Source organism: Eleutherodactylus coqui, chromosome 8 (genome assembly GCF_035609145.1).
Source record: "Eleutherodactylus coqui strain aEleCoq1 chromosome 8, aEleCoq1.hap1, whole genome shotgun sequence".
Taxonomy (NCBI): Eukaryota; Metazoa; Chordata; class Amphibia; order Anura; family Eleutherodactylidae; genus Eleutherodactylus; species Eleutherodactylus coqui.
In genome coordinates this window covers 148080505-148103701 of record NC_089844.1, presented here as the reverse complement: position 1 = coordinate 148103701, position 23197 = coordinate 148080505, and the positions used below count along the sequence as shown (strand labels likewise).

At 48.5% G+C, this 23197-nt stretch overlaps 1 long non-coding RNA gene and 1 pseudogene across 1 annotated transcript in view; one reads left to right on the top strand and one right to left on the bottom strand.

Annotated features, from left to right (window-relative positions):
- LOC136576981 (mitochondrial dynamics protein MID49-like) overlaps positions 1-1464 on the top strand; it is a 104047-nt pseudogene extending 102583 nt beyond the window's left edge.
- LOC136576984 (uncharacterized) overlaps positions 1-21639 on the bottom strand; it is a 248318-nt gene extending 226679 nt beyond the window's left edge. The window contains exons 1-2 of the long non-coding RNA XR_010786429.1: positions 21604-21639; positions 18237-18352 (exon numbers count right to left, since the gene is read on the bottom strand). This is a non-coding gene — a long non-coding RNA (uncharacterized lncRNA). The remainder of the gene's footprint in view (positions 1-18236; positions 18353-21603) is intronic.
- Between the last annotated feature and the right edge of the window lie 1558 nt (positions 21640-23197).

Sequence of the window (23197 nt, the reverse complement as noted above, 5' to 3'; positions counted from 1 at the left end):
CAGTGCAGGAGTAGGTGAGTAAAGGTAATACATCCCCCCTGACTCCCGCCGCCTCCCCACACACTATAACTTAGTTTTCGGTGCTTTTCGGAGTTGACCGGTTCCTTTTATAGCAAGAGATGGAGCGAAGGAGAGCCTGATTCTTTTCTTTCCATCCTTCCAGATGTCGCAGCTTCGAGCAGTGATCCTCCACAACCCCCTGCTGCTGAGAAGACCCCTATGTGCCTCACCGTACAGGAGACCCTCCTGCATTACTACACCCACAAAGCAGTTGTGCCCGACGACAAGACCCAAGTGGCCAGACAGCTGCTGCTGGACTTTGTTAGCGAGCTACAGGACTTTCTGAAGGCAAAGCACCCCGAAATGCCTTTGTTCGCCATGCAGTTGGGGGGGTTCCCTGGGTAATGGCCTCCCCGTTACCAGTTTGGACCAGGCTTACGTATTGTTGCCTCTAATACTTGAACCGGATCTGTGGACCATCTCAATGACCCTCTATTTTGGATAATTAAAAGGGTTATTCTGGAGCATACAGTCTGGGGGCTTAGTCCATGGGACAGGTATATGTTGGGGGGCTACCTTTCTACCAGGATAATCGTGGAGTCCTTGCACAAGACCATCACATCGTCCATTAACTGGCCATCGATCGGGACGGTCCTTGAGTGCAATGTTTGGCCGGTTGTTGTGCTCATGACCTTAGGCTGGAGGCTTAAACCAAAGACATTATCCTGCTGGCATACCCCCACTCTACCGCCCCGTCCGAAAACCCCTGGCGAAGGACCTTTTACCGCGAGGAGATTCTCCGCCTCCAGGGCCTAGACAGCAACGATTCAGAAGAAGCGCCTACACATGTTAAAGAATATCGGCCATCAGCGCTCAGAACTTGGCCAACTGTCTTTAACCCATCTAAGACATGTTCTTCTCCATGTCAGTAAGGACTCATCTGATTGGTCAGAGTCTAGTATAGCCGACCGTTTACTACAGGTCATAGAGGCGCTCATCGGGTATCTGGGCAGCAGGACCCTCCCTTGCTATTTTAACGAAGAAGTCAGTTTATTCTCGCCCCTGATGGAGGAGGAGATCGGCTTTGGACTGTATCAGATTTTTTTTCTGATCCCAGCTCCTTGCTGAGAAAATGAGGTTGTTTAAAGCCAACTGACGGCCGCCATCGGGTACTTAATGCTGAGTGCATCCTGCCAGAGGTCTCTACAGAATTACTCTTGCTACTGTATAATGAAAAGGTCTACAACTGCTAATATACATGTGTATCGCTTGCTGACAATTTTCAAAATCTCTGCTTGCTTTCAGTGAATGCAAACACAGAGTTTGAAAACGTATCCTGCTCACACAGCTGCACCGCCCACTAGAAGGGAGAGCTCTGATATATTGTAACATGCCAGGAGCAGCACATGATCAAGGGCAGGTTTATAAGCCTTGAGGTATAAACAATGTTTCCATTCACTGACAGCAGGCAAAGATTTTGAATATTTAATATTGAATATTTAAAATTGAAATGCAAACTATATTAGAAAGTTGCAGAACTTTTCCTTACACTGTGATGTAAGCTTTACTTGTATCTGTGCTTCTCCAATAAAGTTAGTTGATGGCCCTGTTTGTGGATTTTGTGTCCCACAGTTACACTGCTCTTACAGTAAAGAACATCCTTCTGTGTTGGTGATGGAACTGTCTTTCCTCTAACAGTAGAACGTCCCGTTCTTGCTTCAATTAACTTTATTTACACAAAACTGGAGAGCCCCTTTAATCTCCCTAAGCAGGACTAGAATTCCTTTTTTTGCTGCCTTTCCATTCGTCTCTCATCTGCCAGTGTTCTATACTGAAGCCGACCAGCGGACTGATATGGACGGGTGCTGCGCTCACATACTGTTGAGTTATACTTCTAGCCAATTCTTTTGATGTTGTCTGGTTGAATTATGCTTTTGATTATAAAAGTTTCTGTATCTTTAAAATTCAGATCGGTGTGCGATTAGTCAGACTGTCAGTCTGGCAATGCCTGCTGGGAACTGTAGTTTAGGACAATAACTAGAATTCCTGCAGAAGTGATGTGTGTACATAAGGTCTCATTCACAAGGGGTATTGTCACCGCGTATTTTGCACGCCTTTTTCCCGTGCGTAACACGTGGTGAATGGAGGCAATGAAAGTCTATGGACTTGAGTCATTCTGTTTCTGGGAAAGTTGGGTCACAATCAATATGGCCGCCACTACAACTCCCATAGTGGTCACCGCCCAGATATGACTAAGAATCATCTTTCCATAAGAGGATGACTCAAGGATTTGCGGAGACCTTTTACTGACCGGTGTATACAAGCCTTGGTGTTGTGCACTGTGGTGTTACTGGTGGGTGCAGCCATATAACCCGGCACTAGGCGCACCGCTGTGGGGTCTATCTGTGTCTAGACCGCGCCGCTGGCCTCTTGCGGTTTCGCCTCGGCTGCTGCTTTCCATTGTAGATTTTGCTGCTTCAAATTCTATTTTTTTTTTAAAATAGGTTGTGCTGATAAAGTTTTTCCCCTGACCGCGGCGTGCGGAGGTTATTGGTGCGTAGGAGGATGTATGTATCCAGTGTGTCAGTGCAGAGATAACCCCGCTATATATATAGGGCGGGCGATGCCATGTGGCCAGACGGGCAGCCATTCAGTTAGGCTGGCTTCACCCCGCAATATGCAGAGAACAGAACCCGCTGATCTCAATGACTTCATTTACATTTCGCTTCCGCAAAAGAAAGATAAAACATTGCTCTATTTTTCTGCACATTTGCGCACCACAGGTCCCCATAGAAGTCAATGGGGGCACACAATCCGCATGGAGATGCGTGAAACCCTGTAATCGCACTGGAAAAAGAACACCTCGGGAACTAATTAGCCATTTCAATTGGGGTGTTTTTGTTTGCCGCACACAAATGAACATGTCCTGCGGGGCCAAATATATAGTACGATGCTTCAATGCGCGTGCAAAAAAAGCATTGCTCATTCCGCAAATTCACAGTGTTCCATCGCTTGCAAATATGTGTTCGCCCGTGTGGAGCCGGCCGTATAGGGGTTGTCCGTGTGTGTTTTATTCTTATGCCCATGCTGCATCCATGTGTCAGCTGTTTTTCATGTGTGGGCGAAAAAAAAAATAAAGCAAGAAGGCCCATGTGATGTCCATTTTGTCACAATCCACAGAAAACGGAGCGTGCAAAAAATGTTCTTTATAGACTTTATTGGATGATTTTGGTCCGTAAATATGGAATATAGTAGGACGTATTTCGATTTTATTTAATTTTTTTGCGCAACATAAGTCCCCATTTAAAAAATACCCCCAAAAACCGCACATCTGAATACAACAAATTAGGGGGGTTTGTGCGCCGTCCGTATTCAGTCAGTAAAAAATATGGACTGAAAATGCGCTCCTGTGAATGGGGCTTTATGTCTGCGCATGCTAAAATAACATCATAGAGGGACTTATCCGCTGACAGACCCGGCGATCCAGCGCTGCAGCCCCCCAGTCCTCCCGATCTGTGTTGTGGAATGACTACCACCTGACCGCTGCAAGGGCCAGCTGTTGTTCTCCTGGCATATCCACTACCAGCATCTATGCCAGGAGAAGGACACCGGACTACTGAGGCCTCTAATTGGCTACAGTGATCAGGTGGTAGCCGGTCCAAAACAAAGACCGGAAAGACTGTGGGGCTGCAGTGTGGGATCGCCGGGCCCTATTGTGGATGCACTCAAGTGATTTTTTTTCTGCGCATGCGCTGGTTTGTGGCCACGGCGCATGCATCAGATTCGGACAGTGCTGTGGATGATGTAGGAGATGTCATTCACATCACCGATCGAGAGAGGGGCTGGATTATGCAATGGGGGCAGCATAGACAGTACGGGTCCGTCTATGGAATATCCTGAAGTTATTCGCATAGTGTGTGAGAAACTTGAATTCTCTTTTAGGGCTCATGTCCCAGGATCCACGTGGGGCACTTGCGCGGATGATTCGGAGTTCAAGCCGCCCATAGGCTATTCATGGGCGCCCGCAGCTTAATTAAAGCATGCGGGTTTGTTTTCTGGACCTTTCTAGTTGAGCCTCCCCTCTAGTAGTCGGAGCCTCAGGATTGGATTGCTCTGTCTGATCATATATCACAGCCTCATCCTTTCAATGGACGTTGTATGTTGGGAAGTAGTTTGTATTCAGACCCTATATTCAGTGTTTTGCAGCATGCTAGATTGTTTCTCCGTCCTGTACTTTACCACCAAACCCATTCCACCAACTGGCACCAAAGCCACATTTCTTCATACCTAGCAAAATTGGTTGTGGTTGGACCACTAGAACGAGGGTCAACAGCTTTGATGTGAACATGGCGTCTCCCAAATAAAAAAAGAGTATAGATGTTACGACTGAGACACAACTCTCTCGTGTATCAGATGGCACTGCCATGTGAGGGCGAGATGTATTTTACAAGGGTGCCATAAAATGAACTGAAAAAACACAATCCCACTGTTCTTAAGGGGTCTTGTTTTCATGACGTCAATAGTACAGAAAAAATGACGTTAACTTGATTTTGTGGATCAGTATGAATACGGCGATACCAAATTTCCATGTTTTTAAGAAATAAGAAGACTCCTGCCCCATCTTTTGAGCTCCATCTCTTTATTTCTCCATCGATGCAGCTGTGTGACGGTGCGGTTTTTGTGGGGCAGCCTGAAGTTTCCGTTGGAACTGTTTTGGGCCACATACAGCTTTGTGATCACTTTATATAACATTTTTCTTGCAGACTGGGTGACTAAAAAAGTGGAACTCCGGCACGGTGTCTGAAGACGTTCACTGTGTGGGAGAAATTGAAATATGTTAACCACTGAAGTCAGTACAGCTCCAATATCGGAAGATGTATGCTTGTTAGACAGTGTATACTTATATTATTCCGCCGGCCACTTGTCGGGCTGCTCCGACACATCCCATCATGTAGTTACTGAATTTAGCCAGTAGATGGCGCCGTTATATAAAACGGCAGAAATCACAATCCCACTAGGAAACCCTCAATCCAAAAATTGATTGGAAAGGGTTATTGACCTATCCACAGAATAGGTTGTCAATGGTTGTTTGACCGCCCACTAACAGCACTAATATACACTGGGGTCGCAGTGGGATCCGCTGCTCCGACATCTGTGTAGTGGCCGGCGCTTGTAACTGCAGCAACAGCCTTTATTAAAATCAATAGGAGCTGCTCCTGCAATTCCAAGCGCCGGCTAGTAGGCAGGAGCTTCACCTGCGATCCCAGTGTATACCAGCGCTGTCAGCGGGCACACGATCACCTTCCTACAAATGGCTGAGTGGTCAAATGCGCAATGAATGGCACATGATCGCCGACCGCTTCCGCTGGGTTCCAAGTGGCAGGTACTAAGACTGCAGCGATGGATGGGTGCCACCAGAATAGGTGAGCAATCTTTTTTTTCGTGTCACCCATGTGACGGAAGCCTAAGGTCCCCATACATATTAGAGTTTAGTCATCCAAACCTGATGATAACGGCAGGGCCAGACGACTCTCTAATGGGTATTAGGGTAGCTCAACTGTCACCTGACTGATGATGTCAAGGAAAAGACGGATAGGGATGTTCATTTTTAATACCCCATTCTTTTGTTCCCTAGGAGATAAGCCACCACCAGAGCCTGATTGTGGATTGAAGGGCTTTTCTGGGCTATTTTTATTGATAACCTATCCTCATTTGATCGACTGGGGTTTTCCCGCTCAGGACCGCCAAGAACTGATATCTGAGGTGGTATTCAGGTACGGTGTACTAGAGATAACTGAGAGTGACCGAGGTACTCCCTCCACAGGAGAAGTGATACAGAAAGTAATGAAAGCCTTGGGGGTAGAACAGGCCTTTTATGCCCCCGTACCATCCACAAAGCAGAGGTAGAGCAGAGAGCTTAAATGTTACCTTAAAAACCACGATCCAGAAGGCCATGGCAGAGCCCAATAGACCATGGACCGGGTGCCTCCCCCCTGGCAGTCTGCTCTGTAAGGTACATACCTAACAGAATAGGCCCCAGCCCATATGAGGTACTTTTTGGGTCGGCCCCAGGGTTAGGATTGTGTAGTGGCCCAGTACATGCTTTCCTGGCTCACTTCATAATGTCATACATGTCATGTCTTATGTTGGTGTACTGTGCAAATCTGTCTAGTCATGCTCTTATGTGTATTGCACAGCTGCAGCGTGTGATGGGTTAAGTGTTTGCAAGGGCCTGCAAATTGCCTGTGAATGTATCAATTTAGGTCCTGTCACGTGGTATGAGACTATAAATGTGAGTGTCTGAGAATGGGAAAGGAGTTCTGAGGGGTCCATTCTTCAGAGGTTGAGATTCTTCTGGGTTCCTGATCAAGAGTGCTGGCTGCATGCAGTGAAGAATGGAAGAAGAGGAGAGGTTCCCTTGATTGACTGTTCTAGCATGAGCGACGAGTAAGCCCCAGAGAGAGAGGGAGCGTGAGCGAACCGTGAGTGTGTTTTTCCCAAGGCCCAGTGCAGAGGTACTCGTCTTTAATTCACATACCTGTGAAATGGATCATATTTTCCTCCAGCAGGTTTCGGGGTATTCTGTAGCTTCCAAAATTGTATAGTGTGCACACATCATCGACCAGATCAGACACAAGTTATCAGTCTCATGTCCAAAATGGCTCTCTGGGCAGGAACATCCAGACAGCCTCTTTTATTGAAAGACATAACACCTGCCCTTTATGGGCGTTTAACAGATTACATCAGTAACATATATATATTCTTATTTGCTGGGTTATATAGAATTCCCCGCCTCCCCCTCTCCCCACCTCTCTCAAGTAGGAGCCTTTGTCTTAACAACATGTGGTCAAAACTGAAACTGAAAGTATCTCTTTGTTGGAGAAGTTTCTGTGTGGGGGATGGGAAAGGACTGGGGAAACACTCAGTATTGAATACAGGTATACATGTAGTACTAAGACTTTTAACTCTCAGAGGCTGCTTGTGGAACATATATATATATATATATATATATATATTATATTAGGCTAACATTATAACACACATCTTTCACCATGCCATTGTCCAGCAATTACTATAATGAAATTATGCAGTCATTAGCCTCTAAGAGTTAAAGTCACTACAGCTGCGTAATACATCTAGTTTAGTACAAATCCATAGACATTTTACACTGACTAATTATCATGTCTCTCACACCTGAGCGTCCTGAAGTCTGGGACTGCTGGGTTGAGCTACACGTCTTTAGTTGTTCACACAAGGGCGTCCTAAATTAAGGGATCACCGTGTGGAGGTACTCTATCAAGTCTGTCTTAATGCCTGCACTTGGAACACTGTATATTCTGCCTTGGCATCTCTGCGTCCATAAAAGTTTGATCTATCAAACTAAGGGCTTATAAAGACGACCATTGCAAATAGTGGCGAGGGGCAGAGAGGGGGCGGGGGCTCAGTGCATTGCTCCCGGCTCTTACAGCCTCATCCCCCTGCAGAGAAAACCCGGCGGATATATGGTCGTCTGAAGCTGTCCTAAGGCATTGTTTACCCAGCACGGTAAACATCAGAAAAAAACCCCCCACAAAGTTGCGCTTTAGTCACCACCGTCTCCAGGAAAAAATGTAATAAAAAGCAATCAAAAAGTCATACAATAGAAGGGCTTATTCACATGAGTGAATATGCTACCATGCGCTGCACTGGCTCGGCATATATGCCGTTGGGCGGGGGGACGACAGAGCTAAGCTGTCTTCCCCTTGCCTCCCTGGCTCACCTCCTCTCTCCTCCCCTCCGGCTGTTTGCAATGGGATGGTGTGGGGTGGAGCTAAGCTTATGCCCCCTCCCCGCCCCCTCCCATTGCAAACAGACGGAGGGGAGGATAGTAGGGGGAGAGAGTTTAGCAGACACACTGCTAAACTTCCTTCCACCTTCCTTCTCTGGCTGCTGTCATTGGCTCCCATAGGAGTCTATGGCAGTGGCCATAGTCAGGACAGGAAGATCTTTCCAGGCAGGCGCTTTTACACCTCAGGAATACGTCTGTGTGATCTGATGCATTGGAATCCAATGCATCAGATGGTAGAGTATATCGGCTGGCCGATATATGCTCGTATGAATAAGCCCTAAGGCTGGATTTACACAAGCATATATCGGCTGCGTTTTCATGCCCGGCTGATATACACTGCCCCTCTGATGTATTGGTTTACAATGCACCAGTTCACATGGGCCGGTGGGCAAATGTAAAAACGCAGATGCCTGCGTGAATAGGCCCTAAACCACAGAACGTCCCGTAAAAAACGAGCCCTCAACAGAAATATAAAAAACGTTTTGGCTTAGAAATTATTTTAAGTTTTTCAGGACATTATATGGTACATTAAATAATACTATTGAAGAATACAACTCATTCAGCAAAAAAGAGCCCTCAGACAGCTACCTTGATGGACAATAAAAGGGTTAGGATTTTTTTAAACGGGGGACATAGGAAGCCTCCCTAGGATACAGGCGGATATGAAGGGTTACTGCCACTTTAAGGGTGCATTCACACGAACGTATATCGGCTCAGTTTTCACGTATGTCTGCTCTCTCTGCAGGGGGGGGGGGAGCCTGGAAGAGCCAGGAGCAGGAACTGAGCTCCCGCCCCCTCTCTGCCTCCTCTCCACCCCTCTGCACTATTTGCAATTAGGAGAGGCAGGATGGGGTGGGGCTAATTCACCCATTTAGCCCCGCCCCCATCCCAACCCTTTTATTGCAAATAGTGTAGAGGGGCGGAGAGGGGGCGGGAGCTCAGTTCCTGGCTCTTCCATCCTCCCTCCCCCCCCCCTGCAGATGAGGATGACGTATATCGGCTCGGCGTGAAAACCAAGCCGATATACGTTTGTGTGAATCCAGCCTAAAACAGAAGCTTAGGGTAAGTAGGGAATGGTCTAAAAAATAAAATAGCTATTAGTCACCATTCTGCTGTGCTCTGGCCCAGCGCTGTCTACCTGCTCCCCACTGAAAGGGTCACATTTATTGCTCACATAACTGCTTCAGCCAATCGCTGCCCCCAGTGGTCACGACTGCGTAAACAACATGTGACCACTGTAGACCTGCAATTAGCCAAAGTGGTCACGTGAGCAATGGATGTGACGCCATCACTACGGGTTTTAGCAGAGACCTGAGCAGAGGAGACCAGGTCGGTGGCCCAAGGAGAGGGCGACTAGTCACTATTTTAATTATAGATAGTCATGGTTGGGAATGCTGCTCGCGTGTCATTATTTCTGCTTTATTTAATAAAAATGAACATATCACAGATATAACGGAGTACGCGTTTCAGCTTTTCCCAGAACCTTGCTCACCTCTGGGAAGAACTGAAACGCGTACTCCGTTATATCTGTGATATGTTCATTTTTATTAAATAAAGCAGAAATAATGACACGCGAGCAGCATTCCCGACCATGACTGTATCTGTACAAGGAAGCCAGAGTAACCGGATGGCTGATTTAAAGTCTTGCGCACATATCTGCTAATAGGAACGGGGAGCAGTGAATCAACAAAGGTGGGACAAATAACTTTATCATTTGAGCACTATTTTAATTACACCATTCCCTAACCTGGGGCATGTTTTTTTAAATGTCGGAAAACTCCTTTAATGTCTTGGCCCCAATATCTCTGCATTGCGAGTGCCTCTCTAGTGCCCTCTATGGATTTTTCACACGACTGTAATTTGCGCCTTGCGGTTTTCACGCCGAGCTGATATACAGTGTCCTTGTCTGCGGGGGGGGGGGGGGGGTGGAAGAGCCAGGAGCAGGAACTGAGCTCCCGCCCCTTTCCACTACTTGCAATAGAAAGGGGTGAGACGGGGCGGAGCTAAGTCATGACACTTAGCTCCGCCCCTGTCCCGCCCTCCCACTGCAAATAATGGCGAGGGGCGGGGAAGGGGCGGGAGCTCAGTTCCTGCTTCTGGCTCTTCCATCCGCCCCCCCCCCCGCAAACAAGGACACCGTATATCGGCTCGGAGTGAAAACCAAGCCGATATACGATCGTCTAAATAAGCCCTTCATGTGAGCGCCAACATGGGCGCCTATGGGAGATCAGTACAGCGTATTTCACGTGCAAAACCCACAGTTGTGTGAGCCCGGCCTGAGTCTGTTGGTAGCAGGTTGCATGTGTAATATGTTGTGTACGGTTGGCTCTTTCAGGGTTTTCAGCACGCGGAGCTAATATTTTGGCACAAATCTTGCGTTCTGTTGTGGTAAGTAAAATGCGCGCGTCTCCCTAAGGGCAAAGACTCTGCGGTTGGCGGCATAGAGATAGTGCTCAGGTTTACAGTCACGATTGGGCGGTACTATGGGTCGACCGCCACAACAGCAAGGGGGTGCGGCAGTGGAGCTGTGAGGCCCGGCGAGCCAACCCAGGTGAGGTCCGGCGTCACCCATAGCCAGCTATGTTTTTGGTGGCTAACAGCGTGGTGGGCAGTGCAGCGTTCGGGTTCCGGGTAAAAATGGCGCCTTGGCGACATGTGCAGAATGTAAGAGGCCTGTAATGATTTTCTGTGGTTTTCTGTATGTGCAAACTGTTTGGGTTAAATGGACGTCCACGGGAGTGTGGTAGGGAAATTGCAGTGTGTAACATAGTTCCGTTACACATGCGGGTAATGCGGCCGGTGGTGCTGCAGCTGAACCCCAGGGGTGTAACACCTTACGGGGCCTGAAAACTGAAAGCATTGTCGGAAGGGAGCTGATGACAGCTCAGCTGTCAGAGGTGGTACAACAGTGAACGGGAGCCTCCATGCCCAACCGTATCACATCTTCAATGAAAGCTGGAGCAACAGGGCACTAGAGAGTCCATGCCAGCCCGTATCACATCTTGCATCCAAGCAAAAGGTGGCCCTGCTTAGCACTAGAGCATCCATGCCCCCCGGTATCACATCTTGTATCCAAGCTAAAGGCGGTGAAACAGGCTACTAGAGCCACCTTCCCCTTCTCCCACCCCCGTATCACATCTTATATGAAAGCTGGAGTGTCCCAGCAGGGCACTAGAGATTCCATGCCCGCTCGTATCACATCCTGAATCTAAGCAAGAGGTGGCCCAACTTGGCACTACAGCATCCATGCCCCACCACACCGTAGCACATCTTGTATCCAAGCTAGAGGCGGTACAGCAGGGTACCAGAGCCTCCAGGCCTGTCTATATGGCATCTCGTTTCCAAGCTAGACACTGAACCAGGATTATAGATGTAAACCGACACCTAGTTACATTGTGAGCCTCGTGTGGCGCAGAGCATTAGGGCAGTGGCCGTGCATGCTCTCGCTCACGACCTGAAGTATGAGGGTTCAAACCCCGCATAGGCCAGGTAGCCGGCTCAGGGTCGACTCAGCCTTCCATCCTTCCGAGGTCGGTGCAATGAGTACCCAGCTTGCTGGCGGGGTAGAGTGACAGCTGAGGGCATCATGTATTCCGGTGGATTTCTGCGCAGCGCGCTCTACTTTTTACCTTAGTGGCCTATTTGGCTTTGTACCAGACCCCACCCTCTGGCCTCTGTATTCAATTGACCACTCATTTCACATCCTTTTACTCTAACTAGAGAAGAATTCAAAACCAACAAAACTTAAATCATCACCGCACAACATAGTTCCGTTACACACTGCAATTTCCCTGCCACACTCCCGTGGACGTCCATTTAACCCAACAGTTTGTATATATAGAAGACCAGAGAAAATCATTACAGGCCTCTTACATTCTGCACATGGCGCCAAGGCGCCATTTCTACCCGCAACCCGAACGCTGCACTGCCCACCAAGCTGTTAGCCACCAAAAACGTAGGTGGCTATGGGTGACGCTGACCCTCACCTGGGTTGGCTCGCCGGGCCTCGCAGCTCCACTGCCGCACCCCCTCGCCTTTGTGAGGGTCGACCCATAGTACCGCCCAATCGTGACTGTAAACCTGAGCACTATTTCTATGCCGCCAACCGCAGAGTCTTTGCCCTTAGGGAGACGCGCGCATTTTACTTATCACAACAGAACGCAAAATTCCGGCCGAAATCTTAGCTCCGCGTGCTGAAAACCCTGAAAGAGCCAACCGAAATTAACCGCTAAGAGATTGCCATTGGAAAAACAGTGGCTTTGTCACCTGCCTATCCGCTTATTCCACCAGCTCCTTTGCATACGTCACTAAGCAAGCGCTGTGATTGACTGGCACTGTAGCTTTATGGTTAGTGTAGCACCACCCGCAAGGCGATTCATTATGGGCATCTCAAAGCAGCCATAGGCCCGCGCCCAGGGTAATGGCTCCAAATTGGCATTAGAACACAGTGCGGCCGGTGGTGCTGCAGCTGAACCCCAGGGGTGTAACACCTTACGGGGCCTGAAAACTGAAAGCATTGTCGGAAGGGAGCTGATGACAGCTCAGCTGTCAGAGGTGGTACAACAGTGAACGGGAGCCTCCATGCCCAACCGTATCACATCTTCAATGAAAGCTGGAGCAACAGGGCACTAGAGAGTCCATGCCAGCCCGTATCACATCTTGCATCCAAGCAAAAGGTGGCCCTGCTTAGCACTAGAGCATCCATGCCCCCCGGTATCAAATCTTGTATCCAAGCTAAAGGCGGTGAAACAGGCTACTAGAGCCACCTTCCCCTTCTCCCACCCCCGTATCACATCTTATATGAAAGCTGGAGTGTCCCAGCAGGGCACTAGAGATTCCATGCCCGCTCGTATCACATCCTGAAACTAAGCAAGAGGTGGCCCAACTTGGCACTACAGCATCCATGCCCCAGCACACCGTAGCACATCTTGTATCCAAGCTAGAGGCGGTACAGCAGGGTACCAGAGCCTCCACGCCTGTCTATATGGCATCTCGTTTCCAAGCTAGACACTGAACCAGGATTATAGATGTAAACCGACACCTAGTTACATTGTGAGCCTCGTGTGGCGCAGAGCATTAGGGCAGTGGCCGTGCATGCTCTCGCTCATGACCTGAAGTATGCGTGTTCAAACCCCGCATAGGCCAGGTAGCCGGCTCAGGGTCGACTCAGCCTTCCATCCTTCCAAGGTCGGTGCAATGAGTACCCAGCTTGCTGGGGGGGTAGAGTGACAGCTGAGGGCATACCATCATGTATTCCGGTGGATTTCTGCGCAGCGCGCTCTACTTTTTACCTTAGTGGCCTATTTGGCTTTGTACCAGACCCCACCTTCTGGCCTCTGTATTCAATTGACCACTCATTTCACATCCTTTTACTCTAACTAGAGAAGAATTCAAAACCAACAAAACTTAAATCATCACCGCACAACATAGTTCCGTTACACACTGCAATTTCCCTGCCACACTCCCGTGGACGTCCATTTAACCCAACAGTTTGTATATATAGAAGACCAGAGAAAATCATTACAGGCCTCTTACATTCTGCACATGGCGCCAAGGCGCCATTTCTACCCGCAACCCGAACGCTGCACTGCCCACCAAGCTGTTAGCCACCAAAAACGTAGGTGGCTATGGGTGACGCTGACCCTCACCTGGGTTGGCTCGCCGGGCCTCGCAGCTCCACTGCCGCACCCCCTCGCCTTTGTGAGGGTCGACCCATAGTACCGCCCAATCGTGACTGTAAACCTGAGCACTATTTCTATGCCGCCAACCGCAGAGTCTTTGCCCTTAGGGAGACGCGCGCATTTTACTTATCACAACAGAACGCAAAATTCCGGCCGAAATCTTAGCTCCGCGTGCTGAAAACCCTGAAAGAGCCAACCGAAATTAACCGCTAAGAGATTGCCATTGGAAAAACAGTGGCTTTGTCACCTGCCTATCCGCTTATTCCACCAGCTCCTTTGCATACGTCACTAAGCAAGCGCTGTGATTGACTGGCACTGTAGCTTTATGGTTAGTGTAGCACCACCCGCAAGGCGATTCATTATGGGCATCTCAAAGCAGCCATAGGCCCGCGCCCAGGGTAATGGCTCCAAATTGGCATTAGAACACAGTGCGGCCGGTGGTGCTGCAGCTGAACCCCAGGGGTGTAACACCTTACGGGGCCTGAAAACTGAAAGCATTGTCGGAAGGGAGCTGATGACAGCTCAGCTGTCAGAGGTGGTACAACAGTGAACGGGAGCCTCCATGCCCAACCTTTTCACATCTTCAATGAAAGCTGGAGCAACAGGGCACTAGAGAGTCCATGCCAGCCCGTATCACATCTTGCATCCAAGCAAAAGGTGGCCCTGCTTAGCACTAGAGCATCCATGCCCCCCGGTATCAAATCTTGTATCCAAGCTAAAGGCGGTGAAACAGGCTACTAGAGCCACCTTCCCCTTCTCCCACCCCCGTATCACATCTTATATGAAAGCTGGAGTGTCCCAGCAGGGCACTAGAGATTCCATGCCCGCTCGTATCACATCCTGAATCTAAGCAAGAGGTGGCCCAACTTGGCACTACAGCATCCATGCCCCACCACACCGTAGCACATCTTGTATCCAAGCTAGAGGCGGTACAGCAGGGTACCAGAGCCTCCAGGCCTGTCTATATGGCATCTCGTTTCCAAGCTAGACACTGAACCAGGATTATAGATGTAAACCGACACCTAGTTACATTGTGAGCCTCGTGTGGCGCAGAGCATTAGGGCAGTGGCCGTGCATGCTCTCGCTCACGACCTGAAGTATGCGGGTTCAAACCCCGCATAGGCCAGGTAGCCGGCTCAGGGTCGACTCAGCCTTCCATCCTTCCGAGGTCGGTGCAATGAGTACCCAGCTTGCTGGGGGGGTAGAGTGACAGCTGAGGGCATACCATCATGTATTCCGGTGGATTTCTGCGCAGCGCGCTCTACTTTTTACCTTAGTGGCCTATTTGGCTTTGTACCAGACCCCACCCTCTGGCCTCTGTATTCAATTGACCACTCATTTCACATCCTTTTACTCTAACTAGAGAAGAATTCAATCTCGCTCACGACCTGAAGTATGCGGGTTCAAAACCTGCATAGGCCAGGTAGCCGGCTCAGGGTCGACTCAGCCTTCATTCCGAGGTCGGTGCAATGAGTACCCAGCTTGCTGGGGGGTAGAGTGAGAGCTAAAGGCCACTGAAAGGTAGACCCATAGTGTTGGTGATCGTCATTCTGACCCAAGGAAGTAGCAAGTATCTGGATATTATCCTGAGACCGTTTGTTGAGGCATTACCAGCTTATACGAGAGATACCACGGATGTACTCAAACGGCTGGAAGGCATATAATCACCAGATACGAAGCTGGCGAGTTTGGATGTAGAATCCCTCTACAGCTCTATCTCCCACTCAGGCGAACTGCAAGCTGTGCAATTCTTTTTGAACCCAAGAGGTACACATCTAATATAGTAAGAGTATCCAGCTCACTCGGATTAAGACTCAACTCAGAGCATTTTTTTCCTGCTCTGGATAGAAAAAAAAAACAAAACAAACAAACTTGTGCCAGCGTAACTTTCTTCAGAACAGTGAAACATCCTTGGTCCAAGTGGAACAGTCAAATTTATTAGTAGGAATCAAGGACAAGCCTTTCCTCGTTACTGCCTGCTCAACCTCTGACCCTTCAGGATACATTGATGATCTGTAAATCATCTTTCATGGCTGGGGGTGCAGAGTGCGATTGCCTCTCATGAGAATTGATCAGACTTCTCATGGGGAAGGACCTATTGACCGCTATTGAGGAAACCCCATGCCACCGCGATTCCTCAACATATAAATCGAAATTAGTGGGTCTAAAAACTATGCTCCATTTGAGTTAAATCTTCCCCTACCACGCATTCTGGGTATAGTGCCACCCCTACCCCTAGGTCTCTCTGGGTAGGACCCTCTTTAGACTACTTATTACCAGAGATCACAGAGATCCCTATTGCACTGAAGAGGTTTCCGTTCCCTCAGATATCCAGTATACTTTTCTATTGCAGGTTTGAGTGTTTTCTCCTTTTTCTCATCTTCTGTCTCTCCTGAGAACCCCCGGGTATCCTTAATCATTTCCTCTAAGCTCTTACTCTTCTTTTCTAGATTTATCTTCTCTTCCTCTAATAATAGATTTATGAGCCTAAAAGAGCTTTCAGTGGCCTCCTTCTCCCACCTGTCATGAAGGGACCCGTTCTTCATTTTAGTGGTGGCAAAATGTGAACCCTCAGCCCGTGAGGTACTATTTTGTGTTCTAAATAGTTGGTCAGCCCCTGCACCTCCCACCATGACCTTATACATTCCTTATAGGGCCTAGTGAGATTCTTAAAGGCATAATTAATCAAAGTAGCTTGAGTATGTATATCCAGATCTTTATTCGAGAAAACTAATTTGGCCTCTAATAGCCAGGGGGCAGTATTGATGCTCCCTGACAGAAAACCTGCCATTTCAATTATAAGCAAATCACCGCGGCAGAAAGGTCCTTATAACAACTATTCCATCACCGAGAAGAACAGAAAAGAATGTATTTTTTTCAAATATAACCTTTAATAATATATCTTAAAAACAAGGTGTACACATATAATATTCCACATGTGTCTCCAATACAGAGAGATCACACATAATCCTAAATAAAGATCCTACAGATCACGGGTGAGATCACCTTCAGGGCAATGTAGATAGATGTATCACCAATATTGGTAATCATTATGGAAGTCCCCAGCAAAGTATCACGTGTATCCTTTCCTTTATCATGTTCTTAAATGTTCTCCTGTGCTTGGTGTATACACTTTTATACTGCCCCCTGTGTACAAGAATATAACTACTATTACACTGCCCCCTATGTACAAAAAACAACTACTATAATACTGCCCCCTATGTACAAGAATATAACTACTATAATACTGCCCCTACGTACAAGAATATAACTACTATAATACTGCCTCCTATGTACAAGAATATAACTACTATAATACTGCCTCCTATGTACAAGAATATAACTACTATAATACTGCTCCTATGTACAAGAATATAACTACTATAATACTGTCCCCTATGTACAAGAATATAACTACTATAATACTGTCCCCTATGTACAAGAATATAACTACTATAATACTGCCTCCATGTACCAGAATATAACTACTATAATACTGCCCCCTATGTACAAGAATATAACTACTATTACACTGCCCCCTATGTACAAAAAACAACTACTATTACACTGCCCCCTATGTACAAAAAACAACTACTACAATACTGCCCCCTATGTACAAGAATATAACTAATATAATACTGCCCCCTATGTACAAGAATATAACTACTATAATACTGCCTCCTATGTACAAGAATATAACTACTATAATACTGCCTCCTATGTACAAGAATATAACTACTATAATACTGTCCCCTATGTACAAGAATATAACTACTATAATACTGCCCCCTATGTACAAGAATATAGCTACTATAATACTGCTCCCTATGTACCAGAATATAACTACTATAATACTGCCTCCATGTACCAGAATATAACTACTATAATACTGCCTCCTATGTACATGAATATAACTACTATAATACTGCCCCCTATGTACAAGAATATAACTACTATAATACTGCTCCCTATGTACAAGAATATAACTACTATAATACTGCCCCTATGTACAAGAATATAACTACTATAATACTGCCTCCTATGCACAAGAATGTAACTACTATAATACTGCCCCCTATGTACAAGAATATAATTACTACAATACTGCCCCCTATGTACAAGAATATAACTACTATAATACTGCCTCCTATGCACAAGAATATAACTACTATAATACTGCCTCCTATGCACAAGAATATAACTACTATAATACTGCCCCTATGTACAAGAATATAACTACTATAATACTGCCCCCTATATACAAGAATATAACTACTATAATACTGCCTCCTATGTACAAGAATATAACAACTATAATACTGCCCCCTATGTACAAGAATATAACTACTATAATACTGCCCCTATGTACAAGAATATAACTACTATAATACTGCCCCTATGTACAAGAATATAACTACTATAATACTGCTCCTATGTACAAGAATATAACTACTCTAATACTGCTCCCTATGTACAAGAATAGAACTACTATAATACTGATCCCCCTATGTACAATAATATACCTACTATAATACTGTCCTCTATGTACAAGAATATAACTACTAGAATACATTAAAAACCCCATTGATTTACATTGGGCCAGTCGGACCTACGTTTTTCACAGATATATTAGGTGCACGTCTTTTTTTGGTGTGTAATACGCACCATTACAATCTATGGGTGCAGTAAATAGTGAATGTGCATGTTATACTACTTCATGGACTCACCTGAATAAGGCTGCACATTCACCCCCCATTTCTATGGGTCCAAGCTGTAGGCTTCCAAAGCCCTCTTCTGGCACAGCCTCTCCAACTCATCCACGTGCTCCGTGCCGCCATAGTACCTGTCAGTAGAGGCAGGAGAGAACATGAAGACCCTCTTTTTGGTGTCCTAGTGTAGTATAGCGCCTGCTAGAGGCGCTTCACACAAGGTGTAAATTTTGTAAGATCCACAGCATTTCCAGTCTGAGCCGCGTGGAGGAGATGTAAACCTCTTCCACATGGTGCATAAATATCTGCACAAGTCAGTACAGAACTGATATGTGGTGCGGTTTTAAGTCCGCAGCATGTCAGCTTATACTGTGGATATTCAGTATGAATTCCACCCCTTCAAATGAGGGTGTGAAAAACACACCAAAATCCACGTGTTGCGTGTATGGCGACATTGATTCTTGTGCCGACTGCACTAAAATCTGCAGCGCCAGCTGGACAATCATACTAACAATTGTTCGTCTTCATGCAACCATCTGCCGTGTGTGAACGAGTGATGAAGCGCTGATCACAATGCTTTGCCGACCAGCACACGTTACAAGTAGCCAAGAATTGGCCGATGGAAGAGCTCCCTAACGCAGGGTTAGTTTAATACTGTTGCACAGGAGTCACATAACCCGAATAGCGCTGTATGCAGAAAACAGCAAGAGACTGTCTGGAACAGACATTTTTGTTGCAGAAGTCTTCATACCCTTCATGTAAAGCAGCTCTAACACTCAATATGAGGGGCTCCTAGTTGGGTCTCTCTGGGATGGGGGATTGTCTAAGGCAGTGGTCCCCAACCTTTTTGGCACCAGGGACCGGCTTCAAGCAAGACCAGTTTTACAAGGCCCGTAAGGGTTGGGCGGGACATGGGCGGGGCTTTGGTTATATGGGGCGGGGTTATGAAGGGGGTTGGAGTTTAGTGCATTCTTATTTAATTATGACATTTAGAATGTCCTGGCAGTACACACATAGGGCAGTATATAATCTATCCCCCCCCCAGCACACAGATAGGGCAGCATATAATTTATCTCCCCCCTCAGTAATAGACAGCCCGCACCCCTCAGTTATTAGCAGCCCCTCCCCCAGTAATAAGCAGGTCCCCCCCCCCATAATAAGCAGGTCCCCCAGTAATAGACAGCGCCCCCCCCGAAATAGGCAGCCCCTTCCCATGTAATAAGTAGCCCCCCACTCCCAGTAATGGGCAGCCCCCCCCCCCTTCCCAGTAATGGGCAGGTCCCCCCCTTCCCAGTAATGGGCAGGTCCCCCCCTTCCCAGTAATGGGCAGGTCCCCCCCTTTCCAGTAATGGGCAGGTCCCCCCCTTCCCAGTAATGGGCAGGTCCCCCCCTTCCCAGTAATGGGCAGGTCCCCCCCTTCCCAGTAATGGGCAGGTCCCCCCCCCTTCCCAGTAATGGGCAGGTCCCCCCCCCCTTCCCAGTAATGGGCAGGTCCCCCCCCCTTCCCAGTAATGGGCAGGTCCCCCCCCTTCCCAGTAATGGGCAGGTCCCCCCCCCTTCCCAGTAATGGGCAGGTCCCCCCCCCTTCCCAGTAATGGGCAGGTCCCCCCCCTTCCCAGTAATGGGCAGGTCCCCCCCCCTTCCCAGTAATGGGCAGGTCCCCCCCCCTTCCCAGTAATGGGCAGGTCCCCCCCCTTCCCAGTAATGGGCAGGTCCCCCCCCCTTCCCAGTAATGGGCAGGTCCTCCCCCCTTCCCAGTAATGGGCAGCCCCCCCCTTCCCAGTAATGGGCAGCCCCCCCCTTCCCAGTAATGGGCAGCCCCCACCCCCTTCCCAGTAATGGGCAGGTCCCCCCTTCCCAGTAATGGGCAGGCCCCCCCCTTCCCAGTAATGGGCAGGCCCCCCCCCTTCCCAGTAATGGGCAGCCCCCCCCCCTTCCCAGTAATGGGCAGCCCCCTCCTTCCCAGTAATGGGCAGCCCCCACCCCCCAGTAATAGGCAGCACCCCCATAATATGCAGCACCCCTCCCTCCCGTAATAGGCAGCCCCCCCAGTAGTAAGCAGCCCCCGCAGTAATAGGCACCCCCCCCCCCGCAATTCTAAGCAGCCCCCCAACCCATATACTTACTACAGCGTCGCTCTCTGTCTGCTTGCTCTGACGTCAGTGTGCAGCCCGGAACGCTTCCTCCCCGAGTCCTCTTCTGCGGAACTAATGAGCAGGGGACTCGGGGAGGAGAATCCTGGCTGCACACTGAGGTCAGTGTGCGCCGGGATCAGCGCGATTACCAGCGGGGAGCTGCGGCGCCCCCGCTGGTAATCGCTTCAGTGCTCAGCGGCGTTGGCACGCTGTGGGCCACATGACACAAGGCAGCGGGCCACATGACACAAGGCAGCGGGCCGGATTCGGCCCGCGGGCCTTGTGTTTAGAGCAAAAGTTCCCGGCGGTGCCGCGGACCGGCGCTAAACACACAACGGCCCGGCCGCGGTCCGGTGCTTGGGGACCCCTGGTCTAAGGGATCTCACACAAGGGCACCCTCTCTACAGGGGTTGTCCCAAGATATAGGCTTATCTCCTTATTCACAGGATAGAGGATAAGTGTCTGATCAGTGAGAGTCTGACTTCTGGGATCTGCAGAGATCACAAAAACAGAGGGGACTGAGGCCTCCCATAAGAACGGTGTAGCAGTCGCGCACACGCCCTGCTAGCCTCAGCAGCCCACATGCTTGATCGCTGCTCCATTCATACAGTGGGGGACACAAGACCTGCATTTTCATGATAGGCAGGGGTCCGAGAATTCAGAACCCCCACCAGACATTTATCACCTATCCCGTGGATAGGAGACAAGTTTGTAACTTGGGACCGTCCATGGAAGTCAATACTGTGTACAGCAGCAATAACCTTCTCTATTATACAGGCAGTTTGTCTGTCGCCGCCACCAAGGCTTTCTGTAAGAACACAGTTAAGTAAAGTTACGGTGTTTTCACATCTGCGCTGGGGATTCCAATGTCCTCCTCTGGTTGGGAAACAGAAAAGAAGAAACCCCGCAGCCCAAGGGGTCCGCCTGTGGATGGAACCAAACAGTGTCGGGCGGACCCCCTTGACTATAATGGGGTCTGTCCACTTTCCGCCCAGCTACCCGGTTTTGCAACCACATCTGTGAGGACACCTCCGTCTGGAGGTCCTGATGCAGACATGAAACCACCCTTAGAATGTGTCTTGTATTAGTCCATGACTATACAAATTTAAGGAAAAACAAAACACCAAGGATACCAGACACACACAGCAGTTGGCATTTCCTTTACAGGCCTGGTCCTCATCATAACGGACACGTCCCTATGTGATCAGCCCTGCCCATTATGATGAGATGCACTGGTGTCACCCACTCACCTCTGTCCTGGGTAACCCTCCGAATACTTGTTGTTCTGCTGCATTCCTTGGGCATTCTGATGCCGTTCCATATATACCTTCTGATCCGGCTCTCCAGCACTTTCAGTTTTCTTCTCCAACGATGAAACTGAAAACTGGAAATGACAACTCCGATGTAACCCAGCCTAATGCAGCGGACATTCTCATAATTCAGCCCCTCGTAGCCTGGAAATATGATAATCTAAGGGCAAGAATACTCCCATCCAAGGCCAATAGGAATCTACCTGATCGTCAGGCAGCCGGACCGTCTGTGAGGGAAGTGTACCAGCTTTATATAAGTGACCACACAATGCCTGGTGAGGGCGCTGTTGGGCACGGATAAGCAGTGAAGGGGACACAGTGCTAGATCAGTGCTGCAGTCACTTCATCCACCAGCGAGGAGCCCAGAGATGGTAAAGTGCCGACCTACATTACCAACATATCACCAGTGTATAATATAGGAATACTCCCTTAAAGCGACCCTCCAGCCCTGGACAGACGGCCGAGCCGCTATGACTATCTGATGCACATGTGTGTTAGTATGCAGCCGCAGTCTAAGGATGTGCTCACATGTGTGTTAGTATGCAGCCGCAGTCTAAGGATGCGCTCACATGTGTGTTAGTATGCAGCCGCAGTCTAAGGATGTGCTCACATGTGTTATTATGCAGCCGCAGTCTAAGGATGTGCTCACATGTGTGTTAGTATGCAGCCGCAGTCTAAGGATGCGCTCACATGTGCGTTAGTATGCAGCCGCAGTTTAAGGATGTGCTCACATGTGCGTTAGTATGCAGCCGCAGTCTAAGGATGTGCTCACATGTGTGTTAGTATGCAGCCGCAGTCTAAGGATGCGCTCACATGTGTGTTAGTATGCAGCCGCAGTCTAAGGATGCGCTCACATGTGCGTTAGTATGCAGCCGCAGTTTAAGGATGTGCTCACATGTGCGTTAGTATGCAGCCGCAGTCTAAGGATGTGCTCACATGTGTGTTAGTATGCAGCCGCAGTCTAAGGATGTGCTCACATGTGTGTTAGTATGCAGCCGCAGTCTTAGGATGTGCTCACATGTGTGTTAGTATGCAGCCGCAGTCTAAGGATGTGCTCACATGTGTGTTAGTATGCAGCCGCAGTCTAAGGATGTGCTCACATGTGTGTTAGTATGCAGCCGCAGTCTAAGGATGCGCTCACATGTGTGTTAGTATGCAGCCGCAGTCTAAGGATGCGCTCACATGTGCGTTAGTATGCAGCCGCAGTCTAAGGATGTGCTCACATGTGCGTTAGTATGCAGCCGCAGTCTAAGGATGCGCTCACATGTGTGTTAGTATGCAGCCGCAGTCTAAGGATGTGCTCACATGTGTGTTAGTATGCAGCGGCAGTCTAAGGATGTGCTCACATGTGTGTTAGTATGCAGCCGCAGTCTAAGGATGTGTTCACATGTGTGTTAGTATGCAGCCGCAGTCTAAGGATGTGCTCACATGTGTGTTAGTATGCAGCCGCAGTCTGAGGATGCGCTCACATGTGTGTTAGTATGTAGCCGCAGTCTAAGGATGTGCTCACGTGTGTTAGTATGCAGCCGCAGTC